Below are 25,601 nucleotides of genomic sequence, written 5' to 3'. Positions count from 1 at the left end.
TGAGACAATATGACGGTAGAGTGAAATCACATACAGACAGAATATGTGGAAAAATGGTGAGAGACAGAGAAAGAAAATAAAAAGATGGGGAAGAAAAAAAAAACATTCACAATTTTTTTTTTTACTATTAATTTATTGTGTGATTATTACTTTGTCTTAGTGTAAAGTTGTTTTAACCCTTTCGTGACAGGGTTAAAGTGCCTACATCGGAACAACTGTTCCGATGTAGACAAATTGAAACTACGCGATCGTGCATACGATCGCGAGATTTCAATTATTGGATCGCATCTGGGGGGCGTCCCTACAATCCTAGGAACGCCCTCCAGACCGCGATTAAATCCCTGAAGCACAGAAGGCTTCAGGACAGCCGTTAGTTATGACGTTCCATTCCGTCATAACGGCTTTAAAGCCCAGTCTAATTATGACGGAATGGAACGGCATAACGGCTTTAAAAGGTTAAGGGTTTTTGAAGATAAACATAAACAACTGTTCCTCAATACACTTCCCATTCTAATTTGTGAGAAGACCACTTTTCTTATATAAATAAACAACATCTGTGAGCTTGGGATGGATTCTTGAATAAGGGCAGTTATACAACAGCTAAAAGAGAAAATATAGTTCAAAGTGAAATTTTGTTTCTTACTTGAGGTTCAGCTCTTTGTGCGAGGGCAATGTTGACAGAAGTGTAGCATACTCCTGTTTCATTCAGTTTCTCCACTGAGAAAATATGTAACCTATCTTGACTAGGGATGGGCGAATGTGTTTATATTCGAATTTGAATGTTAGAATGCATGTTATTGTAGAAATTCGATTGAAATAATCGAATGTTGATAAGAACGTATATATATTCTTAAAAATTCTGTAATCTAATGCTATTTACAGTTTTCGAATGACACTTTCGATTATGAATGTAACATTCAATTTAGCAAATTTAGCAAATTTGTGTCAAACCGTTCATCCAGGATATTCTTTATCTCCATGTGGTGTCATAACTTTAAAAAGTACACTGTATGCATATCTTGGATTATTGTCATAACTACATAAGCTAGTACACTATAAAAAAATCTGTGTGCCATTAGCTATTTACTCAAGCAGCGATAGAATAAACTTGACAGGGAGAAAAATACGATGGGTCAGATTACAAGTGGATCTATATTTAGCGCTTTTGCTCGCGCACAAATAATGCTGAAAGTAAACTTTTTAGAGTGCCTAATAAAAGGTGAAAGTTCATTGTTAAGTTAAATCAGATACACGCTAACTTCAGTACTTCGGATATTGCGACTGCAACTTATTCTCCCCTTTGGCTTTAATGGAGGGTTCTTTTAAGAAAAAAACTAACACGGTAACCCAATACCGCCTTAGACCTATAGCACTAACCCAGAAGGTAGTTATTCATCTTTTAGATTTAAATGTTCTTCACATAGAAGAAAATGTTCTTTTTTAAAATACTATGGCGTAGATTTGGAGTTTTGCGGCCAAGGGGGTGCGTTAGCTACGCAGGCTTTTTTCTGGCCGCACCTTTAAAATAACTCTGGTATTGAGAGTCCACAGAATGGCTGCGTTAGGCTCCAAAAAGGGAGCGTACAGGCATATTTAACGCCACTGCAACTCTCGATACCAGAGTTGCTTACGGACGCGGCCAGCCTCAAAAACGTGCTCGTGCACGATTCCCCCATAGAAAACAATGGGGCTGTTTGAGCTGAAAAAAAACCTAACACCTGCAAAAAAGCCGCGTTCAGCTCCTAACGCAGCCCCATTGTTTTCTATGGGGAAACACTTCCTAAGTCTGCACCTAACACCCTAACATGTACCCCGAGTCTAAACACCCCTAGCCTTACACTTATTAACCCCTATTCTGCCGCCCCCGCTATCGATGACCCCTGCATATTATTTTTAACCCCTAATCTGCCGCTCCGTACACCGCCTCAACCTACATTATAGCTATGTACCCCTAATCTGCTGTCCCTAACACCGCCGACCCTATATTATATTTATTAACCCCTAATCTGCCCCCCACAACGTCGCCGCTACCTACCTACACTTATTAACCCCTAATCCGCCTCACTAACCCTATAATAAATAGTATTAACCCCTAATCTGCCCTCCCTAACATCGCCGACACCTAACTTCAAACATTAACCCCTAATCTGCCGACTGGAGCTCACCGCTATTCTAATAAATGTATTAACCCCTAAAGCTAAGTCTAACCCTAACACTAACACCCCCCTAAATTAAATATAATTTAAATCTAACGAAATAAATTAACTCTTATTAAATAACTTATTCCTATTTAAAGCCAAATACTTACCTGTAAAATAAACCCTAATATAACTACAATATAACGAATAATTACATTGTAGCTATTTTAGGATTAATATTTATTTTACAGGCAACTTTGTAATTATTTTAACCAGGTACAATAGCTATTAAATAGTTAAGAACTATTTAATAGTTACCTAGTTAAAATAATTACAAAATTACCTGTAAAATAAATCCTAACCTAAGTTACAATTAAACCTAACACTACACTATCATTAAATTAATTAAATAAAATACCTACAATTATATACAATTAAACCTAACACTACACTATCAATAAATTAATTAAATACAATTCCTAAAAATAAATACAATTAAATAAACTAACTAAAGTACAAAAAATAAAAAAGAACTAAGTTACAAAAAATAAAAAAATATTTACAAACATTAGAAAAATTACAACAATTTTAAACTAATTACACCTACTCTAAGCCCCCTAATAAAATAACAAAGACCCCCAAAATAAAAAAATGCCCTACCCTATTCTAAATTACTAAAGTTCAAAGCTCTTTTACCTTACCAGCCCTGAACAGGGCCCTTTGCGGGGCATGCCCCAAAGAATTCAGCTCTTTTGCCTGTAAAAAAACCCACATACAATACCCCCCCCCAACATTACAACCCACCACCCACATACCCCTAATCTAACCCAAACCCGCCTTAAATAAACCTAACACTAAGCCCCTGAAGATCTTCCTACCTTATCTTCACCATACCAGGTTCACCGATCGGTCCAGAAGAGCTCCTCCGATGTCCTGATCCAAGCCCAAGCGGGGTGCTGAAGATGTCCATGATCCGGCTGAAGTCATCATCCAAGCGGGAGCTGAAGAGGTCCATGATCCGGCTGAAGTCATCATCCAAGCGGGAGCTGAAGAGGTTCAAGATCCGGCTGAAGTCTTCTATCAATGGCATCTTCAATCTTCTTTCTTCCGGATCCATCTTGCAGACCTCCGACGCGGAACATCCTGCTGGCCCGAAGGACTACCAACGAATGAAGGCTCCTTTAAGGGACGTCATCCAAGATGGCGTCCCTTGAATTCCGATTGGCTGATAGGATTCTATCAGTCAATCGGAATTAAGGTAGGAAAATTCTGATTGGCTGATGGAATCAGCCAATCAGAATCAAGTTCAATCCGATTGGCCGATCCGATCAGCCAATCAGATTGAGCTCGCATTCTATTGGCTGTTCCGATCAGCCAATAGAATGCGAGCTCAATCTGATTGGCTGATCGGATCGGCCAATCGGATTGAACTTGATTCTGATTGGCTGATTCCATCAGCCAATCAGAATTTTCCTACCTTAATTCCGATTGGCTGATAGAATCCTATCAGCCAATCGGAATTCGAGGGACGCCATCTTGGATGACGTCCCTTAAAGGAGCCTTCATTCATCGGTAGTCCGTCGGGCCAGCAGGATGTTCCGTGTCGGAGGTCTGCAAGATGGATCCGGAAGAAAGAAGATTGAAGATGCCGTTGATAGAAGACTTCAGCCGGATCATGGACCTCTTCAGCTCCCCCTTGGATGATGACTTCAGCCGGATCATGGACCTCTTCAGCTCCCGCTTGGATGATGACTTCAGCCGGATCATGGACATCTTCAGCCCCCTGCTTGGGCTTGGATCAGGACATCGGAGGAGCTCTTCTGGACCGATCGGTGAACCTGGTATGGTGAATATAAGGTAGGAAGATCTTCAGGGGCTTAGTGTTAGGTTTATTTAAGGGGGGTTTGGGTTAGATTAGGGGTATGTGGGTGGTGGGTTGTAATGTTGGGGGGGGTATTGTATGTGTTTTTTTTACGGGCAAAAGAGCTGAATTCTTTGGGGCATGCCCCGCAAAGGGCCCTGTTCAGGGCTGGTAAGGTAAAAGAGCTTTGAACTTTTGTAATTTAGAATAGGGTAGGGCATTTTTTTATTTTGGGGGTCTTTGTTATTTTATTAGGGGGCTTAGAGTAGGTGTAATTAGTTTAAAATTGTTGTAATTTTTTCTAATGTTTGTAAATATTTTTTTATTTTTTGTAACTTAGTTAGTTTATTTAATTGTAGTTATTTGTAGGAATTGTATTTAATTTATTTATTGATAGTGTAGTGTTAGGTTTAATTGTAGATAATTGTAGGTATTTTATTTAATTAATTTAATGATAGTATAGTGTTAGGTTTAATTGTAACTTAGGTTAGGATTTATTTTACAGGTAATTTTTTTTATTATTTTAACTAGGTAACTATTAAATAGTTCTTAACTATTTAATAGCTATTGTACCTGGTTAAAATAATTACAAAGTTGCCTGTAAAATAAATATTAATCCTAAAATAGCTACAATGTAATTATTCGTTATATTGTAGCTATATTAGTGTTTATTTTACAGGTAAGTATTTAGCTTTGAATAGGAATAAGTTATTTAATAAGAGTTAATTTATTTAGTTAGAATAAAATTATATTTAACTTAGGGGGGTGTTAGGGTTAGGGTTAGAATTAGCTTTAGGGGTTAATAAATTTAATAGAGTAGCGGTGAGCTCCAGTCGGCAGATTAGGGGTTAATGTTTGAAGTTAGGTGTCGGCGATGTTAGGGAGGGCAGATTAGGGGTTAATACTATTTATTATAGGGTTAGTGAGGCGGATTAGGGGTTAATAACTTTATTATAATAGCGGTGCGGTCCGGTCGGCAGATTAGGGGTTAATAAGTGTAGGCAGGTGGAGGCGACGTTGTGGGGGGCAGATTAGGGGTTAATAAATATAATATAGGGGTCGGCGGTGTTAGGGGCAGCAGATTAGGGGTACGTAAGGATAACGTAGGTGGCGGCGCTTTGCGGTTGGCAGATTAGGGATTAATTATTGTAGGTAGCTGGCGGCGACGTTGTGGGGGGCAGATTAGAGGTTAATAAATATAATATAGGGGTCGGCGGTGTTAGGGGCAGCAGATTAGGGGTACATAAGGATAACGTAGGTGGCGGTCGGCAGATTAGGGGTTAAAATATTTTAATAGAGTGGCGGCGATGTGGGAGGACCTCTGTTTAGGGGTACATAGGTAGTTTATGGGTGTTAGTGTACTTTAGAGCACAGTAGTTAAGAGCTTTATGAACCGGCGTTAGCCCAAAAAGCTCTTAACTACTGACTTTTTTCTGCGGCTGGAGTTTGGTCGTTAGATTTCTAACGCTCACTCCAGACACAACTCTAAATACCGGAGTTAGAAAGATCCCATTGAAAAGATAGGATACGCAATTGACGTAAGGGGATCTGCAGTATGGAAAAGTCGCGGCTGGAAAGTGAGCGTTAGACCCTTTCCTGACTGACTCCAAATACCGGCAGTAGCCTAAAACCAGCGTTAGGAGCCTCTAACGCTGGTTTTGACGGCTACCGCAAAACTCCAAATCTAGGCCTATATATATATTTTTCTATGTATATCTGATTATATTTTTGTCATTTATATATCTATACATATATATATATATATGAATAACAAGCAGTGACGTTTGCCTAGATTTGCTAATTTTCTATACAATAATTTTATGGTTCTTACTTTTATGAAAAGGAGAATTTTAATCTTATGCTTTTATCTCCACCAAAAGTCAAATGAGTATTGCATTTTCTCTGGAAAAAAGCTTCGCCAAGCAGCAAATCAAACCTATCTTCTGCTAATGAGAGTTAATGCTAACAAAACAACTGTCCAGAAGTTATTTGTTTTTTGCTGCACCTTTCCCACAAAGGGGATTGCTGTGGTCAAACACAGTACTTGAAAGCAAAATGCACAAAAAAAATATGTATCTAATTTGCATATCTTATTCAGAGTTCCCTAGTGCCTTGTTAAAGGGACATCAAACTCAATTTTTTTCTTTCATGATTCAGATAGAAAATACAATTTTAAACAACATTCCATTTTACATCTATTATCTAATTTGCTCCATTCTTTAGATATCATTTGTTGAAGAAATAGCAATGCACAAGTGTGAGCCAATAACACAAGGCATCTATGTGCAGTCACCAATCAGCAGCGGCACCAATACGCTTGCCTAACATCTCCTAACATCGCGGCCGCGGACCTGAATACGATCTCCATATTTATTAAAAAAGCTGGCAAAAAGACGCGCACCAAGTACGGGGCGATGAGCATCGGACTGTTGTTAACTAGTCATCGATCTCGCGTCTATTCGGCTTTTTACCAACTTTATACCCTGTCACTAAATGCCGCCACTATACTAAAATGTTTAACCCCTATCCTGCCGCTCCCCGACACCACCACCACCTAAATAAAGTTATTAACCCCTATCCCGCCACTCCCGGACCCCGCTGCCACCTAAATAAAGTTATTAACTCCTATCCCGCCGCTCCAGGACCCCGTCACAACCTAAATAAAGTTATTAACCCTATCCCGCTGCTCCCTGACCCCGCCACCACTAAATAAATGTATTAACCCCTAAACCACTGGCCTCCCACATCAATACCACTAACTAAACCTATTAACCCCTAAACCACCAGCCCCCCACATCGCCATAAACTAAATTAAGCTATTAATCCCTAAACATAACAACCCGCTAACTTTAAATTAAAATTACAACATCCCGATCTTAAAATAAATTTAAACTTATTATTACTAATTATCCTACCCTAACTATTATACTACAATTAAATTAAACTAGCAATTAAATTAACTAAATTACATATTAAAAAACCTAACCCTACTCAAATTATTTAAATATACTATTTAACCTTATTAAAAATTACTAAATTACCAAAAAAAAATAAACGCTAAGTTACAAAAAAAAAAAAAATTACGGGGGGAAAAAAAAACACATTATCAAAAATAAAAACAATTACACCTAATCTAAAAACCCTATCAAAATAAAAAAGCCCCCCCCCCCCAAAATAAACCCCCCTCCAGCCTACAATAAACTACCAATCGCCCTTAAAAGGGCCTTTTGTGGAGCATTGCCCCAATGAAATCAGCTCTTTTACCTGTAAAAAAAAATACAAACACCACCCAACAGTAAAACCCACCACCCCCACAACCAACCCCCTAATTTAAAACCCTAAATTTAACTGCTCAGACCCTACTCTAAAAATAAAACCCACCCAAAAAAATCTTAAATAAACCTGACACTAACCCCAGATGATCCACTTACAGTTATTGAAGTCCAACTTGAAAAATCCATCCAGCTGGCAAGAAGTCTTCATCCGGGCGGCAAGAAGTCTTCATCCGGGCGGCAAGAAGTCTTCATCCGGGCGGCCTCTTCCATCTTCATCCAGCCGGCGAAGTCTTCATCCAGACGGCATCTTCTATCTTCATCCGGCATAGAGCGGGTCCATCCTGAAGACATCCGGCACGGAGCTCGTCTTCAATACGGTTGCGGTCGTAAACTGGGACTTGAATGCAAGTGACGTCATCCAAGATGGCGTCCCTTGCATTCCTATTGGCTGAAAGGTTCCAATCCTGAGAACAGCCAATAGGATGAGAGCTGCTCAAATCCTTTTGGCTGATTGGAACAGCCAATAGGATTTTAGCAGCTCTAATCCTATTGGCTGATTGGAACCTTTCAGCCAATAGGAATGCAAGAGATGCCATCTTGGATGATGTCACTTGCATTCAAGTTCCAGTTTACGGCGGCGACCATATTGAAGAGGAGCTCCGCGCCGGATGTCTTCAGGATGGACCCGCTCCGGATGGATGAAGACTTCTTGTCGCCTGGATGAAGACTTCTTTTGGGTGTGTTTTATTTTCAGAGCAGGGTCTGGGCAGTAAAAGAGCTAAATGCCCTTTTAAGAGCAATGCCTATACAAATGCCCTTTCAGGGCAATGGGAGCTTAGGTTATTTTAGATAGGGTTTTTATTTGTGGGGGAGTTGGTTGGGTGGTGGGGTTTACTGTTGGGGGTGTTTGTATTGTTTTTTACAGGTAAAAGAGCTGATTTCTTTGAGGCAATGCCCCACAAAAGGCCCCTTTAAGGGCCATTGGTAGTTTATTGTAGGCTAGGGTTTTTTTTGGGGGGGGGGCTTTTTTTGATAGGGCTATTAGATTAGGTGTAATTATTTTTTATTTTTTATAATGTTGTTTTTTTTTCGTAATTTAGTGTTTGTTTTTTTGTAACAGCATTTTTTTGTAATTTAGTAATTTGTAATAAGGTTTAATAGTATATTTAAATAATTTGAGTAGGGTTAGGGTTTTTTTTTAATATGTAATTTAGTTTAATTTAATTGTAGTATAATAGTTAGGGTAGGTTAATTAATAGTTTAAAATAGTTTATTTTAATTCTACAGGTAAGTTTAAATTTATTTTAAGATAGGGATGTTGTAATTTTAATTTAAAGTTAGCGGGTTGTTAGGTTTAGGGGTTAATAGCTTAATTTAGTTTATGGCAATGTGGGGGGCTGGCGGTTTAGGGGTTAATAGGTTTAGTTAGTGGTAGTGATGTGGGAGGCCAGAGGTTTAGGGGTTAATACATTTATTTAGTGGCGGCGGGGTCTGGGAGCGGCAGGATAGAGGTTAATAACTTTATTTAGGTTGTGGCGGGGTCCGGGAGCGGCGGGATAGGGGTTCATAACTTTATTTAGGTTGCGGCGTGGTCCAGGAGCAGCGGAATAGGGGTTAATAACATTATGTAGGTGTCGGCGATGTTGGGGAAGCAGATTAGGGGTGTTTAGACTCGGGGCTTATGTTAGGGTGTTAGGTGTAAATGTTACTTGTTTTCTACCATAGAAATCAATGGGATATCTGGCAGCTTTTGCTGCTTTCAGACTCCCATTGATTCTTATGGCATCCGCGGCCTCCAGGGTGGCGGATTGAAAACCAGGTACGCTGGGCCGGAATAGCCGTGAGCGTACCTATTAACTATTTGATAACTTTGAAAAAGTGTCAAATAGAGCCGATTGTGTATTCGAAACATCTGTAATGACGTAAGCATCAATCTGTGTCGGATTGAGATGGGCGGATTGTATTTACGTCACAGATTTCAACTTTTGCCAGTCTGTATGATAACTAGGTCGGATCAAGCTTGCAACAATTACGCTGCGGAATTCCAGCGTATTTGCGGTTGAATGCTTGATAAATATCCCCCACAATATGGTCCATTATTAGCTGATTAAAAAAAAACCTACATTCTAATATACTAAGCACTCAATGGGCATTTGACAAAAAGAGGGGGATCTAGGATCACTGTGTCTCCAATCAGCATCTGCAGTTTGAATGTTCCAATTTTGCCAAACAAATGTATCTTGCAACACGGAAATCAACATTCAAATAACATTCAAATAAGTAATAAATCCCCCAGGGATGTTTGTTCTGCTGTGCGCTTTTGCACAATGCATTCTTGTAGGAGCACGTTTTCTTGCCTTTTATTTCTGTTTTGCTACTGCAGACATAAAGTATAATGAAATTGGTAGAGTTATCAATGACGCATTTAGCCTGGGAGCCTTGGCAGAGAAAGAATTTTGTATTTAAATAATAATTTCACTTGCAATAGCCAAGAGTCAAAATATAACAACTGAAATGCAAAACAACTATTTCCTAAATTAAATTAATAAAGGGGCCTATTTGCTCAGATTAGAAAGTGCTTCTTTTTTTTATTCTCAACATTTCTTCTCAAAAACTATCATCATGTGTTCTACATTATCCCTCGACTTTAGGTCTTTCTAGCCTACACCTCCTACTCTGTTATTTATTAAATCCCTTAGAATAACAAAGAATAGGATAATCCCAACATTATTTGCCCTTGTAATTTTTCAGTATACCGTCATGTTTGCTATTGTTATGACTGGGAACTTTCAGAAAGAGATGTTGTAGAGACTCAAAAAATAATATATATATATAAACCATACTGTTGGCAATATTCCTTCAATACAATTCATTGCTTGGAGCAAATGTGTTAGATTACACATTTTGCTTAAAGTGAATGTAAATTTAAAGTGTGCCCGGTTTTTAAAAATTCGATTAAAAACAGGGGCACTTTAATTCATCAAAATTTACATTTCACTCGTGTTTTGAAAAAAAACTTACCTTTTAATCTTGACAGCAGTTCCAGCTTCCTCCGGTCGTCGCAAGCCATTTCTGATTTCAGAAATGATGGATAGGTCATCCTCCAATCACTTTCCCCCTGGGGGAATCAGTGTCTGATTCAACGCCGTGATTGGAGGAAGCTGGATTCCTCATTTTAGACCCAGGAAGAGGCTTTGCAACGGGTGGAGGAAGCTGGAGCTGCTGTCAAGATTAAAAGGTAAGTTGTTTTTTTCCACAACAGGAGTGAAATGTAAATTTTGATCAATTAAAGTGCCCCTGTTTTTAATCGAATTTTTAAAAACCGGGCAGTTTAGCATCAAAATTTACATTCACTTTAAATGGCATCTATGATACATCTTAGTAGGTGCATAAAAATGTAAAGCCTTTTTGATAATAAAATAATGTCAATCAGTAAACTGTTAAGATATTAAGAATAAAATAACTAGGCCCAAATGGCTTGTAGCCTCTCACTCAACCACATGCCCACCACAGACCTCTGACCTCTTATAAGAACCTGAGCCTTCAGTCACATGACCACAACAAGGGTTGCCAGAATGCCAGGCACCCAGTATTTAAATAGACAGCCCAGTATTTCAGCATTATAAATATGACCCCAAAAGAAGTGTTATTACGCATTTACAACTTTGTATTACTGGCAGCTGAAGAGGGTTTAAAAAAAAAAAACAGTCTTATGGGTTACTCGCTGTTTTTGAGGTGTCAAAACACCACTGTGTGTGATGCCTACTTACTGGGGTAATCTGCTCTGTGTGTACTAATGGAAGTCAAGGTGCTGTTTGTTTGCTGCTGGCAGTCATAGGGGTCGATTTAACAAGGGCCGACAGCAATCAACCCGATCAAATACAATTAGGTTGATTGACACCCCCTGCTAGCTGTCCTCATTCAGCGATGCCTGTTGGACATGATACGCTACAACGTATCATGCCGGACAGACATTGATAAATCGGCCCCATAGAGGTAAAATGATTGATTTACATGTTACTTTCATCCAAAGGGATTATATCACTGCTCAGTTGTGAAAAACATATATAGTGAGGTCAAGGATGCAGTCTGAGGTAGAGCTTTGGGGATGAGCCACTGTATAACCCCATGTGCCCAGTTAACTACAGTTTGTCCAGTATTTTTGTGGAGGAAAACTAGCAACCCTAACCATATAAGATCTGAGGCAACATACTCACCTAACACTCCTGTCCATGCAGACCCTATTTCAGTCCTATACCCACATCAGGCATCCGTATACCCACATTAAATCTAGAGCCCTGCACCCCCTTTGTCTATCAGACTCCATAGTTCTGCAGCCCCTCTGTTGTCCAGTTACCCCCATACGACTCGTAATCATGCAGACTCTCTGTCAATCACATGCCAACATTAGACTGCCTAACCTGCAGCCCCTCTGTCTGCCACATAACTACAAAAGACTACTAGTCCTGCAGACCCTCTATCAAGCACATACCAACATTAGACCACCTAGTCTGCAACCACTCTGTCTGACACGTACCAATAAAAGACTCCTTGTCTTAAAGCCCCTATGTCATTCACATACCGACATCAAACCCCCTAGCCTGCAGTCACTCTGTCTGCCACATACCCACATTAAATTCCTGTTTCTGGACTCCTATTTCAGCCTCATACAAAATCATTTAAGACTTTGGAAATTCTTATTTTAGCCGCATACCCACAACAGATGATACGGCCTTACACCCTTTATATTAAAATCCCTTTTACAAACATAGATACTCCAGGTCAAATCTGGCAAGTTCACTTGCATGCTCATTGTCCATTATTTCCTCAAAGGTTATAAATATTAGCAGTATATATAGAAAATATTATAGAGGCGCTAGGTGCATAACAGTTAACTTGGCGCATATACAAAGATCGAGCGTCTGGATGTTTTGAGGAATCCCCTCTCTGTTTGCAGGCAATGTCCAGTGCATGGACCTACCTCCCGTAACAGCTTAAAGGACTGTTAAACACAGCCACACGGAGGTGAAGCAATGAGAGGGCATTCAAAGAGCGCAAATGAATACCGGCACTGAGACTCCAGAAATTGCTGTTTATCAACACAGCAAGTAGAAAACGTTCAAAGAGCTTAAAAATATAGCAGTCTGTCTTTGCAACATTGTATTTGAGATCGCAAACCACAGGGAGATAAATAGTAACGTTACATACGGATTTGGGTAATCTCACTGAGGGACTCACTCAGTATATAAGTACGGCAGATATTCTTTCAATGGTTCTCCCACCACGTAAGGTACCTTACAATATAAGTGGCCGATTTATTAATGTCTTATATGCTGTCCGCATTCAACGATGTCTAGCGGACATGATACTCTGTAGCATATCATGTCCGCCAGACATCGCTGAATGCGGACAGCATACGCTGACTGCATTCAGCATTGCACAAGCTGATCGCTGCTCAGAGGCAGTGTACCAGTTAAGGAGCAGCGGTCTTAAGAATGCTGCTTCTTAACTGCGGTTTCGGCCGGTGAGCCTGAAGGCTCACGCAGAAACAGCTACATTGGAGCCGATACGGACAATGGTAAATCGGCCCCAAAGAATCATACTAAATATACATTTAGTTACATTTTTAATACATCATTACTAGATAGCATAATTTGAATTATGTTTTCTTAAGGAAAAAGTTATTCACACACACTAATATATTCAAACTTCAGATTTGTAACAAATATTTATTTGGAGCACTCTTTAAATATTCACCCCAGCTGTAACCCTTTGAATATAAATATTAGCAGAACGCTAGATCCTTTAGCACAACCCCTGCCCACCCATTTGCCCCCCCCCAACGTGATCATTCCTTCCAGTATATGCCTAGATTACAAGTGGAGCACAAAAATATTAACACTATTGAGCGCTAACACTGATCAATTTAAGTCAATAGCGCCCCTTACTCTCATATTACGAGTTAAAATTAAAATGTTTGCGCTCAAGCAAACTACTCAGGTTCACTAACATCTGGTGGTCGGACAGCATGGCTGTGCTAACTTCCTTTCCCCATAGACTTCTATGGGGCACGCTACAATATCCTCTTCTGTCTTCAACTCACAAACTAAGGCAAACTGCACTGAAGCCGAAGGTGCCTTAAATGCTTCAACCTTGTTATTCACACATACACACATATATATATATATATATATATATATATATATATATATACACAAATATATATAAACATACGGCCAGATTACGAGTTTTGCGTTATGAGCGGCTCTGTAATAATTTGCAAGTTATTTCCACCGCTCACCTCCCTATAGCGCTGCTATTACAGGTCTGCAAAAACCCTGCGTTAGCGGGCAATATGGCAGCGTTGAGCTCCATACCACACACAAATACCAGTGCTGTTTTGAGCTAGTTTTACGTGCTAATGCACGATTTCCCCATAGACATTAATGGGGAGAGCCAGCTAAAAAAAAGCCTAACACCTGCAATAAAGGAGTGTAAAGCTCGGTAACACTGCCCCATTGATTCCTATGGGGAAAGAAAAGTTATGTTTAAACCTAACACCCTAACATAAACCCAGAGTCTAAACACCCCTAATCTGCCGCCACTGACATTGCCGACACCTACATTACAGTTATTAACCCCTAATCTGCCACCCCCAACATCGCCGCCACCTAAATTACACATATTAACCCCTAATCTGCTGCCCCCGACATCGCAACCACCTACCTACACTTATTAACCCCAAATCTGCTGCCCCAATGTCATTGCTACCTACCTACACTTATTAACCCCTAATCTGCTGCCCCAAAGTCGCTGCCACTATACTAAAGTTATTAACCCCTAAACCTAACACTAAGTCTAACCCTAACTCTAACGTAACCCTAAATAAAACCTAACCTGTCTTACACTAACACCTAACATTACACTACAATTAAATAAATTACATTAATTAAATACAATTAACTAAATTACAAAAAAATATAAACACTAAATTGCACAATATAAAAAAAGAAATTATCAAATATTTAAACTAATTACACCTAATCTAATAGCCCTATCAAAATAAAAAAGCCCCCCAAAATAAAAAAAAAAACCTAGCCTAAACTAAACTGCCAATAGCCCTTAAAAGGGCCTTTTGCAGGGCATTGCCCCAAACAAATCAGCTCTTTTACCTGTAAAAAAAATACAAGCAACCCCCAACAGTAAAACCCACCACCCACAGAACCAAACCCCCAAATAAAATCCTATCTAAAAAACCTAAGCTCCCCATTGCCCTGAAAAGGGCATTTGGATGGGCATTGCCCTTAAAAGGGCATTTAGCTCTTTTCCATTGCCCTAACCCTAAGCTAATAATTAAACCCACCCAATAAACCCTTAAAAAAAACTAACACTAACCCCCGAAGATCCACTTACAGTTTTTGAAGACCGGACATCCATCCTTATCAAGCCGGGAGAAGTCTTCATCCAAGCAGGCAGAAGTCCTCAACGAATCCGGGAGAAGTCTTAATCCAAGCGGCAAGAAGTGGTCCTCCAGGCAGGCAGAAGTCTTCATCCAGATGGCATCTTCTATCTTCATCCTTCCGACACAGAGCGGCTCCATCTTAAAGACATCTGACGCAGAGCATCCTCTTCTGTTGACGGCTACTGAAGAATGAAGGTTCCTTTAAGGGACGTCATCCAAGATGGCGTCCCTTGAAATCCAATCAGCCAATAAGATTGAGCTTGCATTCTATTGGCTGTTCCAATCAGCCAATAGAATGCAAGCGCAATCCTATTGGCTGATTGGATCAGCCAATAGGAGTAAAGCTCAATCCTATTGACTGATTGCATCAGCCAATAGGATTTTTTCAACTTTAATTCCGATTGGTTGATAGAACTTTATCAGCCAATCAGAATTCAAGGGACGCCATCTTGGATGACGTCCCTTAAAGGAACCTTCATTCTTCAGTAGCCGTCAACAGAAGAGGATGCTCAGTGCCGGATGTCTTGAAGGTGGAGCCGCTCCGCGTCAGAAGGATGAGATAGAAGAGGCCGTCTGGATTAAGACTTCTGCCCGCCTGGAGGACCACTTCTTGCCGCTTGGATGAAGACTTCTCCCGGATTCGTTGAGGACTTCTGCCCGCTTGGATGAAGACTTCTCCCAGCTTGATGAGGATGGATGTCCTGTCTTCAAAAACTGTAAGTGAATCTTCGGGGGTTAGTGTTAGGTTTTTTTTAAGGGTTTATTGGGTGGGTATAATTTTTAGCTTAGGTTTTGGGCAATGGAAAATAGCTAAATGCCCTTTTAAGGGCAATGCCCATCCAAATGCCCTTTTCAGGGCAATGGGGAGCTTAGGTTTTTTAGATAGGATTTTATTTGGGGGGTTTGGTTGTGTGGGTAGTGGGTTTTACTGTTGGGGGGTTGTTTGTATTTTTTTTACAGGTAAAAGAGCTGATTTCTTTGGGGCAATGCTCCGCAAAAGGCTTTTGGCAGTTTAGTTTAGGCTAGGGTTTTTTTTATTTTGGGGGGCTTTTTTATTTTGATAGGGCTATTAGATTAGGTGTAATTAGTTTAAATATTTGATCATTTCTTTTTTATTTTGTGTAATTTAGTGTTTATTTTTTTTGTAATTAAGTTAATTGTATTTAATTAATGTAATTGATTTAATTGTAGTGTAATGTTAGGTGTTAGTGTAAGACAGGTTAGGTTTTATTTTACAGGTAAATTTGTATTTATTTTAACTAGGTAGCTAGTAAATAGTTAATAACTATTTACTAACTAGTCTACCTAGTTAAAATAAATACAAACTTGCCTGTGAAATAAAAATAAAACCTAAGATAGCTACAATGTAACTATTAGTTATATTGTAGCTAGCTTAGGGTTTATTTTACAGGTAAGTATTTAATTTTAAATAGGAATTATTTAGTCAATGATAGTAATTTTTATTTAGATTTATTTTAATTATATTAAAGTTAGGGGTATTAGGGTTAGACTTAGGGTTAGGTTTAGGGATTAATAACTTTAGTATGGTGGCGGCAGTTACGTTGGGGGCGGCAGATTAGCGGTTAATAATATTTAACTAGTGTTTGTGATCCGGGAGTGTGGCGGTTTAGGGGTTAATATGTTAATTATAGTGGTGGCTATGCCCGGAGCGGCAGATTAGGGGTTAATAATTTTATTTTACTGTTTGCGATGCGGGAGGGCCTCGGTTTAGGGGTTAATAGGTAGTTTATGGATGTTAGTGTACTTTGTAACACTTTATTTATGTTTTTTTTGCCACAGATTTGTAACGTAAAACTCATAACTACTGACTTTAGATGGCGGTACGAATCTTGACGGTATAGGGTGTACCGCTCACTTTTTGGCCTCCCAGGCAAAACGCGCTATGGAAGTCCCATTGAAAAATACTTTTTGAAAGGTGCGGTAGTTACGTTATGTTACAGCCAAAAAAGTGTGCGGTACAGCTATACCTGCAATACTCGTAATAAAAGCGGTAGTGAAAATGCAGCGTTATGAGGCTTTTTCACTCATAATGCAAAACTCATAATCTAGTCGATATTTATTTAAATATCTATCACTATATTTCTAAATAGGAGTATATTTAGATATATTATTTATCTATCTATTTAAAAAATAACATTTTCTTCTAAGTGAAGAACAATGCTATTTCAAGTATTTTTATTAAAAACAAGTATTTGCATTGTTTTAAAGAGATATGGTATATGACAAGGTGTTTGACAGGAAAGGGCTCAAAGGTGTGTGTATATATATATATATAAATATATATATATATATTTATATATATATATATATATATATATATATATATATATATATATATATATATATAAAGAAGATTTTCTTCTATGTGAAGAACATTGGAATGTAACATATGGATAACTACCTTCGGGTTTATCGCTGTAGGTCTATTGCGGAGTCAGGTTAGTTTTTTTTGTCTTTGTGGAGAAGTTAGCGCTGTTGCGATATCCAGAGTCCTGAGATTCGCACGCATCAGGTTTCGCTTGCACACAAACATTTTACTTTCAACTTGTAATACGCATGCTAACCCACCCGCGTTAAAAGTTTATTTCCAGCTGTGTTTGCATTTGAGCCCAAAGTGTCAATAATACTATCATCAACTAACACGCTCACAGGACTAAGAAGCCTCCAAACAATTCCTCATCACATTGGATTTGATTTGATTACAATAATGAAAACAACATCATTCAAACAATAAAAAAGCTGCGTGCCACAATCTGCAATATGGATCCTGGCCGAAGATGCCTTTTAATGTATGGACCTCATTGCGCCAGTTTTTACCAAAATTACTCAGAGCTCTTTGCAGAAAGGGTTTCCAACATCATTTAAACAAGCAGTTTTCTGTCCTCTCTTAAAAAAGCTCTCTCTGGATACAGACTGCTTTGAGAAATACAGGCATACCTCAAACCTTCCTTTCCCAGGGAAAGTCAATGAGAAGGTTGTTAAAACTCAACTAAAAGCATTGCTGTCAACAAACAATATTTATGACTCATTCCAGTCAGGTTCCATGGCAAGGCATAGTAGTGAATCTGCACTGGTACAGGTACTAAAGTATCTCTTGATGACAAAAGACAGGGATGAGTGTTCAATACTAATCCTCCTTGCCCCCTCTGCTGCATTTTACACTGTGGACTTTGGCATTTTACTAAACCGCCTGAAGGATGTCTGTAGGCTGAGTGGTGGTACAGCTCTTAGATGTTTCAAGTCATTTTTGTCTGACAGGACCCAGAGAGTGTCATCTGGAGTTTTCATCTCTGCACCTATCCCCTTGGTGTGTGTAGTCCCACAGGGTTCTATTTTATCTCTCATATTCGGCCAGATTACGAGTTTTGCGGTGCTAACTTGCACGTTATTGTCAACGCTCACTTACCTACAGCGCTGGTATTACAGGTTTTTATAAACGTGGTGTTAAAAGGCAAGAAGTGAGCGTAGAGCAAAATTGAGCTCCATACCGCACTCCAATACCAGCTCTGCTTAAGTCAGCGGTGAGCTGGTTGTGCGTGCTTGTGCATGATTTCCCCACAGACATCAATGGGGAGAGCCGGCTGAAAAAAAGCCTAACACCTGCAATAAAGCAGCGTAAAGCTCAGTAAAGCAGCCCCATTGATTCCCCCCGAGTCTAAACACCCCTAATCTTACACTTATTAACCCCTAATCTGCCGCCCGACATCGCCGACACCTACATTATACTTATTAACCCCTAATCTGCAGCTCCGGACATCGCAGCCACTATAATAAAAATTAACCCCTAAACCGCCATACTCCCGCCTCGCAAACACTAGTTAAATATTATTAACCCCTAATCTGCTGTCCCTAACATCGCCACCACCTACCTACATTTATTAACCCCTAATCTGCTGCCCCAACGTCACCGCCACTATACTATATTTATTAACCCCTAAACCTAAGTCTAACCCTAACCCTAACACCCCCTAACTTAAATATAATTAAAATAAATCTAAATAAAACCTATTAATAACTAAATAATTCCTATTTAAAACTAAATACTTACCTGTAAAATAAACCTTTTAGCTATAGTTATTAAATAGTTAATAATAATATCTATTTACTAACTAGTCTACCTAGTTAAAATAAATACAAACTTGCCTGTAAAATAAAAATAAACCCTAAGCTAGCTACAATGTAACTATTAGTTATATTGTAGCTAGCTTAGGGTTTATTTTACAGGTAAGTATTTAGTATTATATAGGAATTAATAGGAGGTTTTATTTAGATTTATTTTAATTATATTTAAGTTAGGGGGTGTTAGGGTTAGGGTTAGACTTAGGTTTAGGGGTTAATAAATATAGTATAGTGGTGGCGACGTTGGGGCGGCAGTTTAGGGGTTAATAAATGTAGATAGGTGGCGTCGATGTTAGGGACGGCAGATTAGGGGTTAATAATATTTAACTAGTGCTTGTGAGGCGGGAGTGCGGCGGTTTAGGGGTTAATATGTTTATTCTAGTGGCGGCGATGTCCTGAGCAGCAGATTAGGGGTTAATAATTTTATTTTAGTGTTTGTGATGCGGGAGGGCCTCGGGTTTAGGGGTTAATAGGTAGTTTATGGGTGTTAGTGTACTTTTTAGCACTTTAGTTATGAGTTTTATGCTACAGCTTTGTAGTGTAAAACTCATGCGTTACGAATCTTGCAGGATAGGCTGTACCACTCACTTTTTGGCCTAAAAAAAAAAAAAGCTTGTAATATCGGCGCTATGGAAGTCCCATTGAAAATAGACTTTACGCAAATTGTGTAAGTTAATTTGCGGTACGGCCAAAAAAGTGTGCGGGACAGCTGTATCTACAAGACTCGTAATAGCAGCGGTAGTAAAAAAGCAGCGTTATGAGCCTTAACGCTGCTTTTTTACTCATAACGCAAAACTCGTAATCTAGCCGATTGTTTGCAGAGTTAATGCTTCCAAAGGGAGATATAATAAGGCAGCATGGCCTCAGCTACCACAGTTATTCAAATGAAACACAAATATGCATCTGCTTCAAGCCAAACTCAAATGTTCCTAAAGAAACCGTCAATAAATGTCTTGCTGATCTCTTGGAATGGATGAATGCCAATTGGTTAAAACTAAACCCAGACAACACAGACATACTTGTGATGGGTAGAGATATTATGATAACTATGCTGAAAAAAATCAACAAAGTGGTCTAGAATGGGGAAGTTGAAAACTAAAAACCTCAAATCTAACAAGAAATCTTGGTGTTATGCTAGACAGAGACCTTTCCCTGAAGCATCATATACTGTATCAGCCATAGTGCAAGCCTCATTCTTTCATTTAAAGAATATATCCCGGATCAAGCCCCTGATTCCTGCAGAATTCCTTCTCATGATCATCCATGCTTTGTTGACATCATGTTTGTACTGCTCCAATGAACTGTATTATGGTCTCCCAGAAAAACTACTCTGTCTTTAGTTGGTACAAAACGCTGCAGCAAGGCTGCTAACTGGCCAGTTAAAATTTTGCCATGTGACACCCATCCTCTACTGAACTGGCTGCAAAATGTACTAAGAATTAACTGAAAATGTGGTGTCATGAGATGCAGGACACAGCATAGAAGGTACAACGCTATTTTATTGCAGAGCATAGAAGTAAACAGTTTGTACAACACATCTAACTTGGTAACTGTGACATAGACAATAACAGCCCTAAACCACGCCCCCATCCGGTGACGTCACTTCCCACTCTCATCACATCATTTTTTTTTCTTTGAATACATCAAATAATAAGGTATATAAGAAGCATACAGAAATAGTTTTTTTTAGTATACAACAAATAACAAGTTAAAGAGAATATACATAAACAACATGAAATACAATCCTGACTTGAACATTGGGGTAGACTACCCTAGTCCACAGTGACCATGGGATTATTCTGCCCATACTTTCGGTCACTGCTCTAACTAGTGCTAATCCCGATATCGGGCTGGAAGTTTCACCACCCTTCCACTTGATGTCATTTTACATGAACTGTCCTCTGATACAGAAGAAGGTGATTGAGAGTCTGCTGGAAGCAAATAAGTATCCCACTGTGATCTTGCTGAGGGGAAGGCACCCCTCTTAAAACAGGGGATCCCACCGGCAGTGGTACTGAGGCATCCAGTCTCAAACTCTCAGGTACTGTCTGAAGATGTTTTCGATTTCGACGTGTGACTGTCCCTCAATCAGTAAGGACTACATAAGACCTTGGTTCTGGAGAGCATCCAATTACCGTAGCAGGCGTCTTCCATTTCTTCTCATCATCCAGCTTAACTCTGACACTTTGCCCCATATTCAGCTCCTGCAAGGGCCTCACAGAGTGTTTCCTGTCGTAGAAGAAACGATAGCCCCTTTTAGCCTCTTCATCCCTTCTAAGGACCTCGTCCCGAGGAACAGAGCTAGTTGGCTGGAAGACACCCACAGAGGGTAAAGTGGTGTGAATCTGATGTCCTAGCATCAGCTGTTCAGGGCTAAAACCCGTGGCTTGAATGGGAGTCGTCCTATAGGCCAAGAGGGCTAGGTACGGCTCAGATTATTTCAAAATGAACTTTGTTGTTTGACTTGCCCTTTCAGCCATTCTATTGACCTGCGGGTAATGTGGACTCGACGTAGAATGGACAAAATCATATTCACTGCTGAAAGAACTGAACTCCGCGGAAGCAAACTGCATTCCGTTATCACTCACTTACTCCATTGGTATGCCCCACCGGGTGAACAAGCTCTTGAGATGAGTGATAACAGCTTGACTTGTGATCTCATTCAAGGGTGCAATCTCCAAATACCTGGAATAGTAATCAATTATGACTAGGTACTTTTTCCCATGCAGTTAGCACAAATCAGCAGCTATTTTCTGCCACGGGCCTGCAGGCAGCGGAGTAGAAATCAAGGGCTCCCTTCTCTGAGTAGGCCGGTGTTCCCGGCAAAAGGTACATTTTGACACATGGCTTGCAATGTCGGAACTGATCTCAGGCCACCATACTGCCGTAGCTGCCCTTTCTCTGCACTTTGTAATGCCCAAGTGTCCATCATGAACCCTGCTTAACATCTCCTGCCGCATGCTAACAGGAATAACAATGCGGTCCTGGAACAGCACCAACCCATCCAGTTCTGTGAGCTGCGACCTTTCTGACTGGTAAGAACTTAAAGACATCCAGGCTGCCCGGCTCTCGGGCCAACCTTATTTTATGTACTTAATAACTTCTTGAAGGTTAGTATCTAAATATGTCTCCTTTCTTATTTGCTCTAGCTTCCCTGACTAAATGGATTTGGATGCTAGAACTGAATCTACATACACTTTCACATCTGATTCCGTTGAAGATTCTTCAGCAGCAGCCAGCAGGAGCCTGGAAAGTGTATCTGCCACTACCAGTTGTTTCCCCGGCACATGCACTGTCTGAACGTTGAACCTGAGCAGCCTCATCAGAAGTCTCTGGCATCTTAGGGGTGTTTTGTCAATATCATAGGAGTTGATAAGAGAGACTAGCGGTTTATGGTCAGTCTCCAGACTAAATTTCGCTAACCCATAACTGCTCGCATCAGCACTAACCACAGTCTTTTTGGAAGGGTCATAGAACCCCAGAAGGGACTTGACCTGCACAAAAGATTCTTCCTGTGAAGGTCACCAGACCCCAGCAACATCTTTCTTTAGCAACTCTGTGATAGGGTGTAGTATTGTGGATAAATCTGGAAGGAACCTGCCCACATAATTCACAAGGCCCAATATTTGTCTCAGCTCATGTACATCAGAAGGACTTTTCATCTGTTCAATAGCAAGGATTTTATCAGGGTCTGGCTTGATGCCATCCCCATTTATAATATGCCCAAAGTAACATAACTCAGCCTTCCTAAAATGGCCATCTGCTTCTGGGCCTATCTGTTGCCCTTGGTCTACCGCTCAAACTGTGCCTTTCACTAGCAGCTCTCCTGAACTGCTGCATTTCATCCAAAATACTCTCAGACCTCAGATCAGCACTTTGCTTTTTCACCAGTTTACTCTGGCGGGCCATCCTAATAGCCCCATCCAATGTTAAATCAGCCTCCAACTGTAGCTTCAGTGAGACTTCAGCATCTGCAATTCCTATGACTATTCTGTCTCTGATTTGCTCTTCTTTAGCAACACCAAACTCACAGAATTCAGCTAGTTCATACAGGCTGCACACAAATGACTCCACAGATTCTCCCACACACTGAGCACGTTTGTGAAAACAAGCCCTCTCATGAATCACATTTCTTTTGGGCACAAAGTGAGCACTGAGTTTGTTCTTAACTATTTCAAAGTCAAATTCTTCCCCTTCTTGGAAAGTAAAGGCATTGAACACAGACTCCATATCTTTCCCCATAGAGTATAAAAGAGAATTAACTTGTACTTCACCACTCTCCTTGTCCAGCTTGGAAGCAATCCTGAAGCGCTGAAACCGCTGACGCCATATGGGCCAAGCTGCAGGCTGAGAGAAATCAAAAGGCTCAGGTGGAGTAAACTTTGACATCGTCATTAATCAGGAAACAGAAGCGCAGGCAAGAACTTCTGACACCATGTCATGAGATGCAGGACACAGCATAGAAGGTACAATGCTATTGTATTGCAGAGCATAGAAGTAAACAGCTTGTACAACACATCTAACTTGGTAACTGCGACATAGACAATAACGGCCCTAAACCACGCCCCCATCCGGTGACGTCACTTCCCACTCTCATCACATGTGCTTTGCAAGCTTTTAGAAATGCCGCCGCATCTCTGTGGAATACTCTCCCCAGCAGAGTGAAAGAAGCCACCTCCCTCAACATTTTTAAACAAGGACTCAAGACCTACCTGTTTACACAAGAATAAAAACTGTAACTTCTAACCCTCATATGTAAAAGTAGGTTGTGTAAAGTGCTTTGAGTCCAACCCAGAAAAAAGCGTTGTTATTATTATTATTAATTTAGAGCAGTCCTGCAATATTAATAGCATACCCTGGGTTATCAATGGCACTCCAACTGTAATCTAGGTCATAGTGTTTTCCTGTCCACAACATGCCAAGTCTGCTTAGTCCAGCCCCTTATCAACTTCACCTACAACATCTCTGCCCTCACCCAATGTGCTCCCCTATATTTGGTTTCTGGAGACACCATTAATAATGCTTCATTTTTGTACACAGGGTCATCTATCATGTCTGATAAAATACTAACAATACAATGGCTTCTTCTTACTGGCAGATAAGGCTATTAATCTTTGATAGAATTAAATTTGTGTTTTGATTTTAAATCACCTCATTAACTAATAATTATAAATGCCTTTATAAATAGAAGCCCACAAGATACTTTACACTGATATATGACTTTCACATTGATTTATGTAACTCAACAGCTTTAATAACTTGAAAATTAATTTTGTATGGCATATATTTGATTTTTCACTCAGCTTATTTGTAATATTTATTTTTTTAAAGTTCATACTTAAGTAAATACATTGGTTACCTGGTTTAATAAAACATTCAAATATTGCTAAAAAAAAAAAAACGTACTGTGCACAACTAAAATATGATTGACAGAATGTTCATCTAGGATTGCAATGTTTATATCAGTGTCACCCCTAGCATTTGCGGTACCCTGGGCAAGACAAATTTGTGGGGCCACTCAGCCAAGCACACTTATTCCCCTCCTCTGTATGCCCTGCCTCCTGTATGGCCCACCCCTGTCCTAACATTCATTGTGTCCTAATACACCTCCATATCAGTGTTCCCTCTAATGCCACATTGGGCAAGTTGCACGGCAAATCATTTGTGAAAACACAGCGCACATTATGGCTTTTTCGCATTTGGGATTGTGCAGCTATTACAAGTTGCAAAATAATTTATTTTGCACGGGCGTTAAGCCGCGTAATCCAAACAGCCAAATCGCGTGCACGTCACGTATTCCCCAGCTACAGCTCTTTGAGCGCAGAAAGGATTGTGGCGTAAAAGTCGAATGCGTGCACGCAATTACAATTTGTGTAATGGAAATTAATTATGAAGAGACCATATCGCGCATGGAAAATTCATAACGCGCGACTTGTAATCTTGCCCTTTGTGAGTGGCCCAACAGTGAAACATTTAATAAAGGAACTGTACCTTGCAGTCTGCATTGTGTAGTGTTTGCTAATTGCTGCTGTTCCGTAATTAACTGTTTCACCCCTGGGCTGATCACAAAATGTGTCCTTAGAGGGAACACTGCTACATATATCACAAACACTTAGGGGTAAATTTATCATGGTGCGGACAGACATGATCCGCTATAGCAAATCATGTCCGCTGCACATCGATAAATGCCGACAGCATACGCTGTCTGCATTTAGCATTGCACCAGCAGTTCTTGTGAACTGCTTGTGCAATACCGACCCCTGCAGATTCGCGGCCACTCAGCCGCTAGCAGGGGGTGTCATTCAACCCGATTGTATTCGTTCAGGCTGATTGCTGTCCGCCACCTCAGAGGTGGCGGACGAGTTAAGGAGCAGCGGTCTTGGGACCGCTGCTTCTTGACTTCAGCTTGAGGTGGAACTGAAGCAGAGTGGGTCGGTAGCAGCATCCGCTGCTTCATAAATCGACCCCTTAATCATAATCTAAATACAGGATGTACATTGCACCTTCTCATACCCCCACATCAGATGTTGCGGGGCTCCTTCAAAGTGAGGGGCCCTAGGCGGGTACCCTTCTCACCCTGCCCAAAGGGAAGGCCTGATATAGATGTTAACAAACTGTTAAAGGGACATTAAACATATTTTGCTTGAAAGTACAAACTGTGCTTATCCAACGCTCACTAGAGCGACTAAAAAACAAAACGTCATCTAGGTTTTCAAAATACTGTA

General features: G+C 40.1%; 1 protein-coding gene across 1 annotated transcript in view; it reads right to left on the bottom strand.

Moving 5' to 3' along the window:
• The window catches only part of LOC128663861 (cornifelin homolog), a 65,282-nt gene that overhangs the window by 15,420 nt on the left and 24,261 nt on the right, over window positions 1-25,601 (bottom strand). The gene's annotated exons all lie outside the window — the stretch shown is intronic.

The sequence above is a fragment of the Bombina bombina genome, chromosome 6, assembly GCF_027579735.1.
Source record: "Bombina bombina isolate aBomBom1 chromosome 6, aBomBom1.pri, whole genome shotgun sequence".
In the NCBI taxonomy this organism is placed as follows: domain Eukaryota; kingdom Metazoa; phylum Chordata; class Amphibia; order Anura; family Bombinatoridae; genus Bombina; species Bombina bombina.
Note: the sequence above shows the minus strand (reverse complement) of the source record. Positions and strands in the feature narration are given on the sequence as shown.